Genomic DNA, 19,338 nt, shown 5'->3' on the forward strand with positions numbered 1-19,338 from the left:
TGTAAGTTAGAAAAAGGCAACTTTTGCCAACCGCGACTAACGGTTCTCCACGTCCACGTGCCGCTTTGAAAAGAATCCAGTTTCGCCGAAAATGACGCAGGTGCCCGTCCGTCCACATACTCGACGCCGCTATCTGATCCCTACATGATCGTTGAAAACGTTAGTACGTTTCACGATGACCTACATTTCGACCGTCCGTGTCGTCCTCCAATTGTCCTGGTTGTCTACCTGGACGCTCCGTACCCGCCGGACAGTCCGATAATTTGGACTTCTCTGACCGGTATCGCGACGCGACCCTGGGCCTACGAAGCTCGGATCGGACCAGGCCGCCGAAATGGGCCGGGCGCGTGCTAGCAACCCTTTTCGCGCGAAATTTCGGGGCGCGACCGGGTTGCCCCGCGTCGGATCATCCCTTGACCCTGGGCGTGCGGCCCAGCCTCGGGCCCCTTCGGTGGTCAAAACAGGCGGAAACATGGCCTGACCCTCGTACATCATATGAGTCGCCAGCGGATTTTACCTCAGCTGGGCGTTCACCAATTAAAAGGAAATTCGTTTCCTCGGCGATCACATTGATCGGTTGATATTCTTCCAATTTAATTTTCACATTATTTAGTTAATGTATTCATGTGGACACACACACACATATTTCGATTATTTCAACAAATTTCTCGAGACGCTATATTTTACCTCATTTTCTTTATATTCTCGACGTAATGGTCGGTGGTGTTTTATCGGGAGTATATACGAAATAAAATTTACATACCTTTGCAAATACAATGTTATATTTATACAAAACGGAGCTTCATTGCATCATAAATATCAAACTGCTCTTTTTAACTTACACGAAAGCGTATTAACTTTTCGCAACCGCTATAAACCGCTAAAACACGGTTGCCTGTAAACATGATGCAAGTCATTACAGTATCATGAGATGAAGATGCTAGAATTATTATAATAAATCAAACGAATACTTTATAAAAAATTGGCAATCGTACAACGTTATCTAAATATCTGTTTTATCTTTCCAAATAAAAAATTCCTAAATTTCTTATTAAAAAAAAAATATCAAGGTCCTCATCAACTTTTCGCACGCCATGTGACACGTTTAATACTGAAAAGACCGAATAAATTCATACACTGCTTTTTTCTCCGCCATGCATCTACACGGTGGCGGATGATTTTATTCAGCAGAGGTGCCCCGGCCGACCGGGGTACGATGTTGACGACGACGTTGCCCGGGTTGTGGCGTTCGTGCTCTCGTTACAGCGCCTCCACTCTGCGAGATTCAATATTCTAACCAAAATCCCCGGGGCAACGGAAGGAGGGGGCCGGGGATAAGGGCGGTCTCTATGAGGAACGGGCGAGGGGGTGAAGCGGTGGTGGTTCGCAGAGGGGGTGTACAGGGCAAAACTTTCCAGGCGTGCAGCCACGGGAACGCTCGCTCGACATGCAGCCGTGAACGTGAACGGGAGGCGCATCCGGGACTAAAGTTTCCCGAGTAGGAGCGACGTCGCCGATGTCGTCCTGTCCTCGTTGACGGTAAACTCGCGCGGTCCACACACGAGAACTCCGAGGGACAGGGGGGGGGGAGGAGGCGGCGTGAGCGAGGGTGGCTTTACGAGCGAGTTATACTTGACGGACTCGACGTCGCTGCCTCGTACAGCTACCGCCAGGAATCCGGGCCGAGGGAGAAGAGAAATTTTCACCCCTTCCTACCGCGCCCTCGAGGAATTTGGGATAACGACAGACGCGGCATTCGGACATCACGAATCGGAGACATATTCTGGAGTCATTTCAATGACGATTTGACTAAGCATTCTTTATTTAAAATACAGCCATTTTTCGCACTTTAGTTCTGATTTTAATCTTACTGTTAGCTCTGAAAATAATTGTTATACATTTTTGGGAACCATATAGTATTTGTTTTAGGGGGAGTTCCGTTGATAGGATGTCCCATCATCGAACGTTCTTTCTGATTGAGCGAGCGTTTCGAGCTAAGAAAATTGGCAATTATTTCAATGTAAAGTCGTCGACGTAGTTTAATACCTGGCGGGATTTAAAAGGCTTTTAAAAAACTTATTGAAATCGTTGTCGACTGTGTTGCGAGTGCGTATATACACATGTTTCGCTCCTTTAACGTTCACGCCGCCCTTTAAAATCTGAATCTCAGGATGAGTTTTGCGAAATTCTCGCTACAACAATCACAAATACATCTGCAAAGTGCAAAATCTCATTTAATCCTAATGGAGCTTGCGCGTTGAATTAACCAGGCGATGAACGCGCATACACATTCGCGCGTGTATTCGACGATTTTTCACACGTACGCGCAATATTTCTCGCGTCAAGAAAAACCCGAAAGCTAAAGTACGACGAAAGCTCTTCCTTTCTGAGTTTCCTTTTCCTTTTTACATATTTCTCTTACGATATATGCGTAGCACACATATCGATATACTTCTTGAATTCACGAGCAAGCCAATCGAAGTCATTGGTTCTATATATCGGCGAAAATAAGAATGTCACGCATGTCACGATGCAATGGCTTCAAATACAGAGAACGTCTCCTAAATTTATCATTCCACAAATTTTCGAAATTCGCAGCCTGTAAGCAAAACGATGCTATCGCCAAACATACGCGGATAATATTTCGTCAATTACGTCACTAATTACACATCTATAAATATCCTTTATTATTGGATATTTCAATACGATTAAAATTAAAATAAAATTCTGTTTAATCTGCATAATTCTTTTTAAAATAATTTTTTGATGTCTGAATAAAATTATACTTTTCGGTTTACTTTTTTAACAGTACGTTATTTTTTGTAACGATATAGCTGCAGAAAGATGAAAATAATAAAAGAATTATATAAGAGATTTTACGTTTCTTCTCCTATATACTTATATTAATAACTTATATAATAACTTATATATATATTCTTCTCTAACATTTTTTTATATTTCCTCTGACAGTTATTTTGCTCAATTCGCTTCAAGTCCGGGTACCCAATCGAGCTCGCCGATCGTATCGAAAATGTAAACAACGAAAGCGGAATGATTTTGCAAGGGAGTGGTGTACACTTTACCACCGACTGTACTGCCTCGGAAGTACGTATAGAGCCTTCCCTCCGTACAGAAGGAAAGACCCGGGGCTATGGCTTCCCATCTTACTCCGGGTCTTGTCCTCTCTTTTTCTCCCCGTTTCGCCCTCCGGCGACTACCACCCCTCCCCCCTTCTCTCCTCTCGTCGTCCTCTCTTTCCGTCTGGTTGCGCGTGCATTCTACGAGATATGGATAACAAAATGCACCGGTGATGGTGCACGCTCGTCCGTTACAGGGCGCCGTAAACTTTTGATGTGAGGCACTCGACGACGGAGATCCCCCACGTGACCTCGTTTCTTTAACGCCCTCTGATGTGACGTAGGGCTCTTTGAGCATCGTGCAGGGAGGGTTGGCGGCGAAGTATTGGTAAGAGGTATCAAGATTCGGACGCATTACGTGAAGTCGAAGGTTATTTCAGATACGCGGAGTCGCAACATTTGCATCAATAATGATTTCTGTATGATCGATTTGCATAAATTTCGGATCACTTTTTTGTAGACTTGTGTAAAATTCATTCCGTTTATTTCACGATGATGTTTGTCAATAAATATGATAAGGGAAGATAAGTATTAAATAGTGAGAATTCCTTGAAAGTATTATGTCGACTACACTGTGAGTTGTAAAGCACATATAATATTATGTATGTGTATGTATGTGTGTACATAACATAGTTTATATACATATATCTAACTACTATTCTAAATTACATATGTATACATATATAAATATTGTTTTATAAAATATAAAAGAATATAAATTTAAATATTAAACAAGAGATTAAACAACAGTGGCAGAATTTAAAATAATATCTATTTTCACACATAACACAAAGTATAAAAAAGAAATATAATAAAAATTTAAATAATATATATAATATAATATAGCCGAAATGTTTCTTGACCTTTCTCGCTTAATGGAAATGCAATTGCTGAAAGGAATTATAACTCCAGAACTAATTAACCAAATCTTAACGAATTGTATATGAAATAGGGGTAGAATTTTCCGGGGAGTACTATAGAGTGTATAGTTTTTTGTTACCGATTTTCTGGAAACCGTTTTTTTTTTATTTTTCTAATTCTTGAATAAAAAAAATTTGACGAAGCAAAAAGAACCCCTTGATTATTAGCAATTTTTATTAATTCTATATATTCTTCAGTTTTTTCTACCCCTATTTCATATATAATTTGTTAAGATTTGGTTGATTAGTTCTGGAGTTATAGAAATTTCGGTAAATTTGGCACATACATACACACACACACATACACACATACATACACACATACCGACATTTTTTTAAAATAGCGATTTTTCAACGTTTTAGAACATTCTGAACACATTGGTAAAAGCAACTAAAAAAAAATTTTTTTTACGAAAACTTCCTCTATGAGGAAGCAAAAAATGCCATAACCGACAAATAGATCATATAATTTGATCGGTAATGATTCTGAATAAGACACATATAGACGTCTTGAAAAATTTTGACCGAAGAACCAAAAAAATATCCTTGTGGCTTTCGCACAGAATGAACAAACAGTTCTCGAAATATTTGGAAAAAGTCGACTGTATCGAGAAATTCTGCCGTCTGGCACTAAAACTAATTACGCACTACAAAATAAAAGAAATTAAAACGAAAACACTTCACTGTTTCAAATATCTTTTTAAATCTCAAAATTATGAAATGGAGGATAAACGAATCGAGAAGGTCGTTTCTGCATTGTGATCATAATAGAACGATACATGACGCTATTCCGCATCAGGAACGAAGCGGGAAATCCAACAGGGCAAGAGGGGAGGAAAAACTCTTGGTGCGCCGGATTTAACGTTTAGCGCGACTCTAATGAGGTGCGTTCGCGCACTCTCGTCGTAACCCGGTATTTCTGCGCCAGGTAGACGTGCCCGATTTTTAATAGGGCACACGGCTCGCGTGCTCTCCTTTTTTTCCGATCTCTCCTCACTCCGCTGCCGCTCACGATCTCGCAACCCTTTCCCGTCTCTTACCTGAGGACGTTCTAGGTAGGCAGGCAGATAACCCGCGGTCCGGGGGCCCCCAAGGGGTGAAAGCACCGCGCCGAAAAGTGTCCGCGCGCCACGCCGTCGAGATTGAAATTCAAATGAGACCGCGAGGATATTCTAATTCCGTGCGGCAACCCCTTTTTTGCATATCGGGACCCACGCAGCTGCCATCGGGGACCCAAATTATATACATCGCCTTTTCCATTCTCTCGTTGCCGCCTTTCTCGGTTTCCTTCTCTCTTTTCTCTCTCTCTCTCTCTCTCTCTCCGCTCGCGCTGTAGCTTTGTTTCCCTCTCTGTTTTCCTCATTTGCCAAGCGCACGTTTTTCGACACTTGCATTTGCGTACAATCTACAACAATCGAGATTCGATAATAAAATTCAAATTCGTCGATGTAACCAAGGGTTACTTGGACCCGGATTAAACCCCGGATGACGTGAATCCACGAATTATACCGTTACTTAATGTTACGCACGATATAACGATCTTTATTTCTGCAATAAGAGCTTCAATAAAGTGAGATCAAAACTTTATTTTACTGCGCTGCAGTAGATGAGAAGTTAAGCATGTTTTATACGAATTCAGCTAATGTTAATAAAATTTTACGTAAAAATATATAAATGCAGGCAACACATGGAATTCTAATGACGATGACAATACAGTTTTATTTAAAATTCAAGTTAAGAATAAAATAGAAAGCAAATTGTTATTCTGAAACTAAATGCTTGACATTAAATAGTTGTGAATACCAAAGATAAAAATCTTAAAATAATTTTCTCGACACTTTTAAACAATGTGTTGAGAGAGAGAAAGAGACAGAGAGAGAGAGAGGAAAGCGTACAAAAACAATATTTCCTACATTTACTTTGCACGTTATGAATATTTTCATGAATGTACATGCAACTTTTTGCAACACGTATTAATTTAAGGCATCATATAAATTATTTTACGATATAAAAATAATTTTACTTTTTACTTAAAAGCGTCATTTTCAATTATAGATATTCGATTTTGTTTTTTGTTTTATCAATTCTCCTGTCTCTTGAGCTTTATCCGCCTTTTTCTTTTTTATTTCTCATTCTTTCGAATGCAGTTTTCGATGGTGCGTTATCCGCGACAATCGAGAAACGACAGTATGCAAATCTAGTGACGTATATACCACCTACAGGTACCTAGGCTCGAGGTTTACCGGTTACCTCAGAGGACTTCGATCAATTTTGCGTTATAACCAAGAATAATGAAAAAGGAAAATGGCAAAAATGTGAAATAATACCTTCGATGGTGCCACGATCACAGTGCCAACGGAAAAAATATTGATCTACATGTTATATTATGTACCAAGCCTTTTTCTGCCTATTTCTGTGTTTGATAAATAATAAATAAAAAAAAGTTCATAAATTTTGAATAAATTTATCTGTGGCGCCAATTTGGGCAATTTGTATTTCATACTGAATTTTGATTATGAATATTCTCATAATACTTTTATAAATTTTGCGAACTATATTGGTGATATAGAAGCAAATAGAGCGTCTAATTGAGAATATTAAATATAGTTTATTTTAAATAATGAGTCTCCGCGCAAGCAGAAATTCTTCCCGCAATATATTCTTGCGGAGACACCGGCGCCGTTATGGAAATTGACTTTCGTCCTGCCGGAAGTAATGACCGAATGCTGTAGAAGAAAATCCATTTCCGGCCGGACCGGAGCGATCTTCGGACAGACAAACGCGAAGAAGAAACGTCGAAAGATGAAGTATTTCATCGGCGATACTTCGAAACGCGCGTTGGTTATTACTTCTGAATAATATGATGTCGGAAGAACGCTTTGTTTAGTACCTCGTCGCGAGCCCGGAAAGATTTATGATTGCGACAAGAAGTTGCTTCGATATAAAGTGTACAGCCGCGCTTTTAAAATGACAGCGGGTGTTTGCCGCGTCGTTTCAGACTGCAGTGAAAATTACAGAAAGAAGTGTGTCTCGTCTGCCGTTACAAAATAAAAAGCCTAAAAAGAGAACCAAGCACATTATTCTACATTTAATTTTAAATTTATTATTATTATTTATAGCTATACATATTACTTGGTAGTTAAATAAGTATATGAAAAATTGTTGAATGATGAAAACCAATACTCGTTTATGCATATGACATGCTCGCAAAACCTTCACATGTTAAAGTGATTGAAAAGGACGTTCTTTTCAAATATATCTTCAGTGCTAAGCTATCAGAGATCACGTTAATAAAATTTTCAAATTTATTTTTAATGTTAAAAATTAAATAATCGGTATTAATGAACGAAAGTGGTATAGAGCTAAGAAATTACCATCATCTAGCATAAATGGCAGCGCGAAACGAGATACGGTAAAACGTATCGAGAGAAAAAGTGGAAACGGACTAAGAAGGAGACTGCCGCTTTGCATAATCAAATCCCACGACAATGTACTAGAATGCGAAGTGCACCCCTTGTAGCGCCCGCCGGGAGGGTGAAACCTCGCCGCGAACACGCGAGGCTTCCGAAAAATGCAGTTCGCCCTTCTACAATTGTTACATGGACCGATGGGCCCCGCGCGGTCATAAGAGGGATTCTTCACGGGGTGCGTTGTTGGCGCGATCACCCTTCACAGCGGAATTCCGGGAATAAACCGGAAACACCCACCCATTCTGCGCGCGCGAGATCTCATGAATTCTCGCGGCGATGAGTGTAAGGGTGACTCGGAGTGGCCCCCGGCGCAATCAAAATGGAGCTCTTGTACATTGACTGTGCAACATATTCAGACTACTGAATAATGGTCGTATCTTTGGCGTGGGACTAAAAATCGGCACTAAAAGTCGAGCGGCGTTGCAAAATAGAACGACTGTTTCGTGTAACATTAAACGGGGTAAAGTAAAATAGCGCGAGAAATTCTATTTAACTTCTTAATTTTTAAAATTTTTAAATCGTCTGTTTACTAAAATTATAGCAGTGTAAGATTAGAGTTGGTAATCTTGGATAATGAGAATGCGATAGAAATATAGAATACGTAGCACAGAAATTGCTTTTCAATTTCTATTATAATAATATGTTTATTATGAATTTTTATGTCTATTACAGGTTTTTGTAAAAAATTAGCATTCCTACAAATTATAATAATTACGAAATTTATAATATATATCAAAAATTGATTAATTCTCTTGTAAAGTCAATTCTTTTTCTATTCGCTTACACAGTTAAATGCACTGGTAGAAGTATCATCGGTTAATACGATAACTACTAATTACAATTAATTGACAAAGCAACCTTATTGAAAGTTGCATCCTTATTGAGAGAAAACTCTACACAATTACGAACGTGAAATGTAACTCCAAGAAATATTTGGCGTATTTGGAAAACAGCAGCGGATGCTTCGACAGCGCAGCGAGAGAAAAAAAAGCCCTACGGAATTCCGTAAGAACCGGAGGGTGGCTGGTGAAGGGTGGCACGCAGCCCGTCGTCAAAATGGACGGGCTAAGCCCGTATAAGTCTAACGGGATTTTCGATCGTAGGTGGGCGGGTGAGTGCAGGCCGCAGTCCGGGGATGAGAAGGAGTAAAACCGAGGGGGTGAGTGCGATAGAAAGGGTGAGAAAGGGACAGAGAGAGAAATAGAGCAGGTAAGGGGAGTCCTTCAAGATGGCGGCTATAAGGGATGGTTTAGGGCGCGTGAGGGTTGCGGGTGAGGCAATATATCAGAGGAAGACCCTTCTCGAGGGTTGCTTCGCTTCCGACCGTGGTGGCCGTTACCACCCCCTTTTCTCGTACTCCCCCTTTTTACTTCTCCTTCCTCTACTCCGTTTTCCTTGCCACCTTCTCCTCCTCCTTCTCCTCTTCCTCCCTATTTCTCCCGCATCTTTTCTCACTCCCGTCTCTGGCACCCACTCGATCACGACCACCCCCTTAACTCGGCCCCGTACAGCCCCCGGGTCCGTTCTCTAAAGTATAAACGTCACTGGAGACTGATGGAAATGGACGAGATGAGGGGGAAACGGACAATCGGGAAATGGTAGAAAATCGAATGGGGGAGGAAGAAAATACGAAGAACCAAGAGATCCCGTAGCTGTTAAGGGGGGAGGGAATTGGAAATTCGCCTGATCCTTACACAGTAACTGCTTTATTTTTTAGGTGAAGAGATATGCGAAATAAAGTACATTAGAACCATACTCCCGATGTCGACGAGACTAGGATTTCGACTATTGATTGCGAGTATCGAAGATATAAATGTCTTTTAATGCACACGTGAATTTTCAATGTTTTAGAGATTGTTTTATGTCATTTCATGTAATTAATCAATTTTTAATATGATATGACTATTAAAAAGGAGATCATTGTCACTATTTTAATATAAAGGATTATTTTTAACAATAAAATGTATTAAAAATGTGTTTTAGCTGTTGAAACGACTTCAGTATTGTCATAAATAATAAAAATATTTTTTATAAAGCTAACATTAAACTTTTATGCACTCTTAGCGTTATGTATCTATTGTTTATTATTAATAACGGCGGAGAGATATGTTTCAGTGCTTAATAAGTACATATTAATAGATATATAACAATATATTTATTCTATCTTATAATGAAATACACAGAAGGAGATAAAACGTACTTTGCTGAGTAAACACGTGACAAATTTTTTCGTAATTCTGCGTAAAGAATGAACATCACGAGTCGGTTCCTTTCTACTTTGAATTGAGCTCAAGATGAAAGTGCAACTTGCCTCGCGTTTCGAGCATAGAAAACGCGATGTTTAAGTACCCTGAGACGCCCGCATTTTCCCGCCTCGTGGCTCAAAACGAGCGGTAATGAACGTCGATTTTTTTTGCTCAGCCACGTTTTGCGCTCGCGCCTCTTTGCGCACCTTTTTCTGTAATGTTCGCGGAAGGGATAAAACGTATACCTATAATTAAGTAAAAAATGCTAAAAATTAATTTTTTTCCACTAATTATTTTTTGGAAATTTTTTTGTTTTGACTGGTCTTCTATTGAAATTAAATTACAATTAATTTCAGCAAATGAAAATAATTAATTGTTTGTGCTTCGTGAGGTAGTAATAAAATTTTCGGTGCTCGCATAAAAATGTACAAATTATAAGCATAACAATTTATCGTGAGTGTAAAAATATTGGATTATTTTTGCAAAAATAAAATACTTTCTTCTCTTCTTCCTTATTGTCTTACTTAACAGTATAACTGTTACAGGAAAAATGATAAAAGGACCTTCCTTGGAGAACTGGCTTTCTTAACTTGCTAGTCTCACTAGGAAAATTCTTTTTCCGATACAAATCGCTATTCTTAGTCGTCTAGGCACAGTTTGAATAGATCTCTCTTTTATTCCCGACTTTTCCTGTCTTCAAGTCACCCGAAATGCATAAGAATTGCAGAAATGCAAGTTGCATGTAAAATATAAATATATGGAGAATATCTGTATAAATATCTACATGTAATATGTAAATATGTAAGAAAACATTTACTTTTTATAATAACTGAATAACGTGACAGATTAGCTAGATCAGATATAGAGAAGATTGTATTAAAATACTTTTAGAGATAAAATTATTTAATTTTAGGTAAAAAATTTTTTTCATTTATTAACAGTTCAAAAACTTAATTTGCTAAATATTTAACTCGAAAATTGTTAGTGACCTGAAAAGATAAGTTTCAGAATTCATTATTACAATTTAGAGCAAGAGAAACATCTATTACGAGAAATAAGAAACTCGATTATATTTTTTGAAATTGATCATGTTTCTTTTTTCAATGTAAGGAGAATACACGCATGAAAACAGGACCAAGAACCGAGGGAAGAATGCTAAAATCGTTACGCAACGCAAACATGATATAAAAGAAATGACGTTAGTGAACAACTCGCTTCTTCCATTCACTGTCTTTTTTATTCCTTGAATACATCAAGAAGCGCAGCCGCGAAGCAAAACGGGAAAAAGAAAACGACGCGACGAAAGACACGACGAAAGTGAAAAGCTCGCGGTAAATATCGAGCGTGTAATTTACTCTTTAAAGAACACTCGAACGATAATTAAGCCGACCTGCCAGCGCCGTGCCAGGAAGCTGGAAAAAGCGAGCAGGAATACTTGAACGGATGGAGTGAGGGAGAAAAGTAGAGTGCGGAAATATCGGGGAGGAAAAATAGAGAGAGATTAATGCAAAGAAAGAAAAACGAAAAAAAATAAAAGAGAAAGAAATGATGAAGGAAAATGAGGAAAGGGATGCAGAGACTATTGCAAGCAGAATAGGCGCAACTTAAAAAAAATCTTGTGAACTGCTTTTAATTAGCAACCAGGTTGTACTTGGAAAAAAAAGCTAAAATTAGAACTTACTTATCCATCTGAGTGATTTCTCTTCGTTTTCTAGCTCGTTCACAACGTCAAGATTTCTTAATTAGAAGAGAAAGCGCTGCACTATTGCCAATGTAACGGCCAGAAAAGGAAAAAGATATAATATTGACCTTTCTTACTTACAAATGTCAGTTGTTCGCGTTTACTTCGAAAAATTTGATGATTAACATCTCAAGAATACATTCGATTTTTGACACATTTCTTTCTGTTGTAATAAATCATGAACACATTTTTGGAGTAATATCATTGTTCAATTTTCGTTGACAAGTTATATCAGACGAACACATTTTCGAAGTAATATCATTATCCAATTTTAAAGTACTATCAAAAATACACATACAAGTAACATTTATTAGTGTTATAAGAATTTGGAAAATCGATATAATTCTCATGTTTATTTGCAATTTTAATTCTTTACAATTGCTTTTAATAATTATTATTCTTTACACATGTTATTAAAAATACTGTATCCATGATATTTCATTTATTTTACGCATAATTTTAAATATTTTTTAAGCAATTCATTACTATCAATAAGTAAAAGTTTATTTATTCACAATTTGGTTGTTCATATGCCACCTGAGAAAATATTTCAACGTCTTAAGAGACGAGATAGCAGTCTAATAAATAAATGAATGCAGTCTAACTCTTCGCCTAAATAAATAAAAGCAGACCGAAAGGGTGTCGACTCCATGCATTTCTCCCCTTTTTTGCGCGGGGGTGGGCGAGCCGGAGGAGCAACAGCAGCAGCAGCAACAGCGACAACGGCTGCGACGGGAGGGTGAGTCGTACTCAGCGACGTTTTATACGTCGTCGGGTTTCATGCGGCGGGGCAATTTTTTTATTAGCTTGAAAACCACTCGACCCGTCGTCGTCGTCGTCGTCGTCGTCGTCGTCGTCGTCGTCGTCGTCGTCGTCGTCGTCGTCGTCGTCGTCGTCGTCGTCGTCGTCGTCGTCGTCGTCGTCGTCGTCGTCGTCGTCGACGTCGTCATCGTTGTGTCGCGCAGCATGTCGGTGAGATCTACCCTCCCCTCCCCCCCACCGAGAAAAAGATCGACTACTCCTCGCGCGCTCCTGTGTCTATGTTTTTACTCTTTTTCCTCCCGCTGTTCTCCACACCACACACCGTTGCCACCCCAGTTTGCTCTTCGCGGATTAATCGCGACTTCTCCCCCCGTCCATATTTCGCCCGTCAAACAGTCAAAAGAACCACACATTCATTTGCTTTATTAAGTAGTTTTGCGCGAATTTTAAGAGCACACTCGCTCACGGCTTTATTAACTCGCGCGTTCTCATCTTCTCTTACTCTCTTTTTCGTTTTTGTTTCAGTTTGCTATCCAACGAGAGATGAGACCAATTATGCGACACGACGATCGGCGCACAAGTACGAACATGAGTGTGGAACACATTGTTGAACTTGGAGTTATTTCGGATGGCAGACGGCCGATTTCGAAGACCGTTAATGTTAGGCACTCAGCGTGTCTGCGATATAATTATCACGAGCGCCAATTAAGTATTCTCGTTTGCGGTCGATTGCTCATTCGTTATTAATCGCGCACGTTTAATGCAATTTTCAACGACAGTTTTCGTTAGGCATGATCCTGAAGACCATTATACTATTACGAAGATAATTAATTCCTTATTAATAGTCTTTCAAAAAAAAATACGCCCTATTAAATATTCACAATTATCTATTTACGGTAATCTTTAGCAAATTATTACTACTAAATATTGAGTAGGTACCTAAATTTCTTTAATTAAATATTTTCGGTGAATGTGTGTGAGATATATGAGCAAAAGAATTGTTCGCCACACCATCCTTAAGTGTGTAATCTGGCGCGAATGGCAAATTTCAGCTTCGGCAAATTCCGGAGGAAAATTAAGGTACTTTTTCTCGACAGGTTAAAGTGTCAAGAACTTAAGACCTCGCGAGCAACCCCTTCTCGGGGTGTCGAGACTGCTTAGAAACTCTTAAAGGGTAATAAACTTGTTTCACGTGCACGCGTCGCTTATTATAACGAGTTTGAGAAATGCCGACAGGTTCACGTTCTTCTGTTCAAGATATTCAGGTTACCAAACAGGATTGCAAAACGTGAACTCAAACGTTAACGCGGACTCTTGTATTTCTCGGGTTATTTATGTAAACGACATATAACAATCGCTGTACACACATATATTCTTTACTTCGCGCAAAATATCGTATAAAAAAATGATGTTTATGTTTCCGTTTGTAGCTCAATATCTCAGAAATGTGTGAAGTTAAACGATCCTCGCGGTTTTCGAGAGGTACGGGCTTCCCTTCGCGCGGCAAAATGAGACCCGATGCGCGCGATGGTGTCAGAATCATAGGAACGGAAGCCATCCTACGGAGGGCCCTCCGGTATTAATGCAAAGGAGAAGCCCTCGGTTCCCCGATTCTCCCAATCACCGGCATAAATAAATCGTGCTTCCCGTCTATTCCTTCGCCGTCGGCCCGGAATCCCCGCCACTCGATCAGGCATCGCGAATACGCCGCCAGCGTGCATAAGAAGAAAAAGGAAAGTGATCGGATGGGACGATTGTGCCGCTTCCCGCGATCGGATCGGAGATCTGTCGTTAAGCCGCGCTTATTCTCTGCCAGTCCCGCGGAACGATGTGTAATCAGGCCGACGTTCCCGATTTATTTGAGACAGCTTTATCACCGCCGCCGCGACCGTACAATACTTACGGCCGATATATCGACGACGATAAAAGAGATATATTTTTGCACTTTCTCCCGGGTGACACATCGTACGCGACGCTCTCGCCTCGCTCGCGAAACAGATTTATCGCCGTTTCCGTGATGTGCATACTATTAACGTATTATATTAGCGAATGTGGATGGTGTACATATCTTTATTTATAAATTACTTTCTCAGTTATGTCTTTTTTTTTTAAATCGTTCTTGCTTTAATATACATTTCTTCCCAGATGCAGATTTCTTTATCTGATTATAGGATTATTTTTAGACATTATCATTTTAGCGATATTTTAAAAAGCATTCATTTATGGCACATTTTAGCGCGCGCTATTGACGTCGAATAGTGAAAGTAACTTAACGAAACACCGTAAATTGGAACATGAGAAGGCAACTATATGAAATCCCGAGGCGAATTCTTAAGGGGGAAGGGTTCTTGGTACGACGCTTAAGCATGGACTTTAACCATTAGTCTACGAGCCATTAACTAAATTATGCAAGCACCGACGAACTCCTGCAAACGTAAGCACGCGTAAACTTCAGCCATCGCGTTGGGATCCGGATCGATCGAATTATTTATACCATCCACATATGCTGCTCTAACTTACGTTCATCATTAGCCCTTCGCGACCTAGTACGAAGTTTCGCAGTTATTTTTGCTCGTAAGCTCCGCGTAATAGATATCGCATGTACATTATAATGAATCACGTTAAAATGAATATCAACGTACGTCGTTGTTCGGTTTCTCGTGCGTTTTATATTATTATAGATATGATAAAAAGAATCTCGAACGTGTTACTTTGGTACTGCTTTGGTGAATAAATTAGCAGTACTATTACGAATAAACGCAATTAAGAAACTTGTCCATGTGACCATTACTTTGCTTAGAGTCTTTTGCGGCGTATGTCTTTCAAGAGAGGCAATTTATCAGAGGTAGTTCGAACACGAATTGATTATGGATTTATTTACAGCATACCCCGTCCGAGTTTTTGAATTACGAGAAACTAAAAGCCCCCAAAGTTGGACTCGACCCCGAGAATGTCCCGCTAGTGCACAGGTGTGGGTCACGAGAGGGTCGTTAACGCGCAGCCTTAACTTAACTCCCGGCGATTAATCTCCCCACGCTAATTATTTAACCGGTTACCGGGAGAGTCCCGAACGGTCGAATAACGGCGTTCCGTTATCGGATGTAGCAGGATCGTTCGAGTGGAGTGGCGGCAGCGGGGGGTGCGGGGCAGAGGCATCAGTAGCGAGTAGGGGGGTTTAGGGGGGTGAGATCTTGAGGTTCGGTCGCGCTTACGAGGATACGCTTGCACGAGGGGTTGGGATCTCGCGCAAGAATAAATTGATTAGAATTAAAGGGTTGGCTGGCAGGTGCTGCTACGGAGGCTGTTGCAGACCTACCCGAGGAAGAAGAGACCTCGAGAGGAGAGCGAGTAGCGGCGAGGAAGAGCCACGTCGCGAGAGGAACGGAGGGAATCCCAAGCCAAGAGGGAAAAGCAGCAGGACGTGGGAGGGAAAGGGGGGGCGAAGGTACAACGGTGACCACAGCCTCGACGCTGATTGGTCGAGTCAAGTTTGTGGCAAGATGGCTGGCTGGCTGGCTGTTGCCACCGCCGTTGCCGCAGCTACTGCTTCTGCTTCTGCTTCTGCTTCTGCTTCTGCTACTCTATACTCACGTCGTCCTCCCTTTCTAGTCCTCGCGCCCACCATTACCCCCCTTCCCGCCTCAACCCTTTCTCCGGCTCTACGGAGCCGCGCTGCCGTAGTTCCCTTCTACGCGGTCTCTAAGATGCTTTACCTATGTGCCAAATAGATGTATGTACGTGTACACGCCTGTTCGAAACAATGCCGAGCGTGCAACCACTATCGCGCGCTCGCCCACTACCCTTTCTCCGGCCCACCACCCTCCGCGACGCGCCCCCTGCCCTCTTCCACGAGGCTGCCACCATCCTTACGTGCCACACCAACCCTTACCGCTACCTATACGCTCTACCGCCGCGCCGACCACCCACATCGCCCGTCTCTTCCTCCGGCTACCCCACCCTCCCCCTCCCCCCGTCACCCACAGCTTTCCATCTCAACTCTGTGAGCACGGCGTCACTGCTTCTACCATCCGCAACGCACACCACCACCCACCCTCCTTTCACCCATCACGTACGCCGTCCTTCTCCCCCCTTTACCGTACCTTTCTCTTTCCCTTTCTGTTTCCACTTCCGTCTTCCTCAAACGCCCGATCCAATCCACCCGACGGGTAAGACCGTACGGTGCCGTAAGTACGGGAACACCGGCGCGGTCTCTCAAAGAGAATGCGATAATACGAAGAACTTCGACTAATGAGTTAATAGTTGGTGCCTCGTGTTACCGGCAGTACCGGGAAGTACTTTATTCGACGTCGCTGGGAGCAACGAGATTATAACGCGGCAGAGTGGGTGTGAGTGAAGCCACACTCACACACACACACACACATACACATACATATTACACGCGCGTGTATACACACAGCCACACGCTCGCTGATATCCGGAAGAAGTATATGCGTAACGGCATTGTCGACAACGAGCAAGACCGTTGAGAAAATTCGTCCGACATAATCAGACGACTATCTCGTTTCCATCGCCCACCTTCCGAGTTCTTCAAGTAGCGCCGATCTCTCTCTCCTCAGCCTTGAACGACTTTTCCTCTTCTTTGCCCGCAAGGTCGCCCGCGGCGGCAGCTGATTTACTGTCGGCGCGCGCCGCTGACGCCGATCGAAGCGGCGTTCATAATCGCGCCCTCGCCCCGTGCTAATTAACAGGCCTTTGGATCCTTCGCAACTCTCGCGGCCGAAACGAGGGTAAAAAGTAACTAATGGGTAATGCCGGCTAATGGAAAAAACTGGGGTTGACATTTTGATTGTTTCTTCTCATTGACTCACGCGCGTGACCCGAGGCTATAAAACGTTATAATAAATATGCAAATAAACATATCGAAGACTTTCAACCCTAGCTAGCCACACTTCTTTTCGAATCATTAATTCACCACACTCCGATCTGTGAGACCACTCGGCTTTGTCGCACTGTCATTTTCTAATTAATATCCTTAAGCTTGTAATGTATTAGAAATTGGAAATATACGGAGTCTGAAGAGGTTTATGGTAATATCAGGCCAAGAAAATAATTTGAGTTTAAATTGAATTTATTGTAAGAAAACTAGAAAATTTTATGTTATCATGTGAAAACTAGAATACCGAAAAACGTTTAACGGTCCACTAGACCGGAATGTGGCGAGCTAAGGTTAACTTTAAAATTTTGTAAGAATTTACGCCAAGCAACACAATAGTTATATTTGTGATTGTATCAATAAATAACAAGCTATTCCCCGACCATAATCTTGATCAATTCCGAAGTTGTTTGTTTTTTTTTTTTTTGGAAAAATTTTAAGAAAGGTTAGCAGATTATTTTTATTAACAAAGAAAAGCGAATTAGAATCGTTCCGCTATCATTCATATTAATGCGAACACATGCGAGATTCCTTTCAGTTTGACGAATATATCCGGTGAGGGAGGGAGGACGAACGCGGCGTTCAGAGAGCCTTCTTGCATGGTTTAAACGTCGCGGAAAAATTCACGCCTCGAGATTCTCTCGTGACAACACGAAAAAAGGAACGGCGCGAACATGCCCGCTCCATAGCCGTTCGCGTAGAGAAAAGTGCAACCAATAATTTTATTTTCCGCGATAAAGCACGGCGCTCGCGTGGCGTCGCCAAAGCGCGGGGGTGGCGCATGGGCCACCATGAGGGATACGGGATTGGGGTGCGACGGGGGCAAGCCGCGTATCTTTAGTAAGTAAACAGAGCGCCTTATGAATTTTAAGCAGCACGACGGAGAGAGTACCAGAGTCTCTCTCTGCAGCTCGCTTATTTTCGTCATCTCTCTTTATCTTCTCTTCACACGCTCTTTTTCTCTCTCTCCTTTTTTCACTTCTCTCTCTTTCCTCCATATCTCCCAGCACTCTCCGTTGCTCGTTTTCACTCACTTTTTCTCCTTTGAGGCGACCTCTTATATGCACGAACCGAGACGGTGAAGAAGGGCAACGTAATTTAGAAAAGTAGATGCGCCAAGATTGTGTAAGCGGCGTTCTTTTCCTTCGGCTTGGCGGTCAAAACATGAAGATGATGACATAGGCAACGAGGTCGTTACTCCGTGTTACTTGAAGAGCGATCCGTTGCGAGATTCTCTCTTTTGCACGTAAAGAATATCTTTGTCAATAATTACAAGATAAAATATTATTACTAATAATAACGTTAATTATTTTCAAAAGTTGTTTAATATAATTTAATATAGGAAGATGATATATATATAATATATATATATATATATATATATATATAACTGTACCTGAGAAGTAAAGAATCGTATCTTTTCATTATTATAAATGTAGAGAAAACAGGGTTTAAAGTTTATTATTTCTATGAAAATTTCCAATACGACTTTTCCTAAACATTGTATCTTAGGAACTAGTAATAATGAACATTGACAAAAACTGGCGATGACTTTTTACCTCTAAAAAGTACAGATATATAAATTATATTTTATTTTGTATCTCCCTCTCCCCTCCTTTCAATTCCCCGGCGCTTTAGCAGACCGTGATTTCCGCAATTATTCGCACCTACATCAGAACCTGCTGCTCGACGAAGCAATTCTGCGCACGATGGAGAAAAGTATTCTCGTACTGACAGAATTCGTTCGCGAGACGACGACAAAGCCTCGGGATTTGCGTCGTCTCACGATTGTGGGCGGTCACGCCGTTGTTTTGATATTGATCTCCGGATAGGACAGCGTCGTCGTCTAAGCATTCTAATGGCAAGGGATCGGGATTCTGCGCGCTGCGAGGCGCACGTGCTTCTAATGATTTTAGTATACCGTGGTATACCCTCACTGGCAATATATAGGCGGGCACGTATAGCCACGTATCGTATCCACGTTACCGGGGCGCGGTGTAATATGTCCCGGAGAAGCCCGAAAGGGTGGGTGCCAAAGAAGGGTGGGAGGGAGGCACTCCCCGGGACGGTCTTGCGGGATTCTTAATGGCGAAGGGCCTCCGAGGTAACACTACGGCTATTAAACGCAGACCCTACCACTTCGTCTTCTCTTCCGACACACACTCTCC

General features: G+C 41.4%; 1 protein-coding gene and 1 long non-coding RNA gene across 3 annotated transcripts in view; one reads left to right on the forward strand and one right to left on the reverse strand.

Annotated features, from left to right (window-relative positions):
* LOC143907360 (uncharacterized) overlaps positions 1-15,401 on the forward strand; it is a 91,411-nt gene extending 76,010 nt beyond the window's left edge. Inside the window, exon 3 of the long non-coding RNA XR_013259835.1 lies at positions 12,802-15,401. This is a non-coding gene — a long non-coding RNA (uncharacterized LOC143907360). The remainder of the gene's footprint in view (positions 1-12,801) is intronic.
* Positions 1-19,338, reverse strand: part of Cph (BCL11 transcription factor chronophage) — a 154,481-nt gene that overhangs the window by 127,832 nt on the left and 7,311 nt on the right. The window lies entirely within an intron of this gene.

The sequence above is a fragment of the Temnothorax americanus genome, unplaced genomic scaffold (genome assembly GCF_048541705.1).
Source record: "Temnothorax americanus isolate GAGA-0224 unplaced genomic scaffold, ASM4854170v1 Scaffold8, whole genome shotgun sequence".
Lineage (NCBI taxonomy): Eukaryota > Metazoa > Arthropoda > Insecta > Hymenoptera > Formicidae > Temnothorax > Temnothorax americanus.